The sequence below is a fragment of the Tupaia chinensis genome, unplaced genomic scaffold (genome assembly GCF_000334495.1).
Source record: "Tupaia chinensis unplaced genomic scaffold, TupChi_1.0 Scaffold143370_1, whole genome shotgun sequence".
NCBI classification, from domain to species: domain Eukaryota; kingdom Metazoa; phylum Chordata; class Mammalia; order Scandentia; family Tupaiidae; genus Tupaia; species Tupaia belangeri.
In genome coordinates, this window is record NW_006203214.1 from 54804 (window position 1) to 56036 (window position 1233).

Sequence of the window (1233 nt, forward strand, 5' to 3'; positions counted from 1 at the left end):
GGGGGGATGGTCACGCCGCAATCCCTTCTCCTCCATTCTCCTCTTGGGATCTTGGGCACGCACGCACACGCGCCCAGCGTGAGTTTTAAGCCATCGGGTTCGGGACGCAAACCACAGTTGACTAAGTGGGAGTCCAGCAACATAGCCATTACGCTAACTGCTGGTTCCCTTCTTTTAACATTTCTCACAAGGCAAGGCTACTGGCAACAAATTCTCTTAGTTTCTGTTTGTCAAATAAAGTATTTATTTAAATATGAAGTATAACATTCAGTGTAGAGAATTCTAGGTTAGTGGGACCATTTTTTTCTCTCAACTTTAAATATTTCATTTCACTCTCTTGCTGATATGATTTTTGAGGAGACAGATGTAAGCCTTATTTTTGCTTAAGTACAGTGAATATTTCCTCTGATTTTGTTAAAGATATATTTTTTTATATTTACATGTTTTTAATCATCTCTGGAAAAGTGCATGCAACCTGTTTTATACTGAATTATGACATTCATGGGCCATGGGCCATTGGATTAAACTTTATCTCTTTCTTTTTTTTCACTTTTTTAAAAAAAATTTTATTTTTTATTATCACCATAATCTTCTTTATATTACATTGGATTACATATAACTTTACAGAGTATTACATTGCTTTTTCAAAAGGGAATGCCATGCATGTCCGTCAGTACAAAGACATTAATTTCCCCGCTTCAACATTCGATATCTTTTCTATGTTTTCCCCAATCATTATTATTATTATTATTACAATTATTTTTTAAAACAGTCAATCGCTATTTCTCATTTTGCTTGTAAAAATACTTTGCCCATCATGAAATACTTCTCAGACCAATCCAGTTGAGAATACTATACATGTCATCATCAACAGTTAATAAGCCATATCTGTTTCTCACTAACGTCCTGCCTCTCTATTGTTCACTTGCTATCTTTCTCTATCCTCTTCTCTTCACTTCCCCCATTCCACACTGTCCTATTCTCATTAAGTACCTTCACTGCTTTTATGTCCTCCAATTTTTTGCTCTCTACCATAGAGTGTAGATAGTTGGTATATATTGAGTGGATACATACAATATCTTTCTTTCATAGCCTGGCTTACTTCACTCAGCAATAGATCCTCCATATCTGACCACTTTCTATCAAATGCCAGGGTCTTGTTATTTGTTATGGCTGAGTAGTATTCCATAGAGTATATATACCACACTTTTCCAATCCACTCATCAGTTTGTG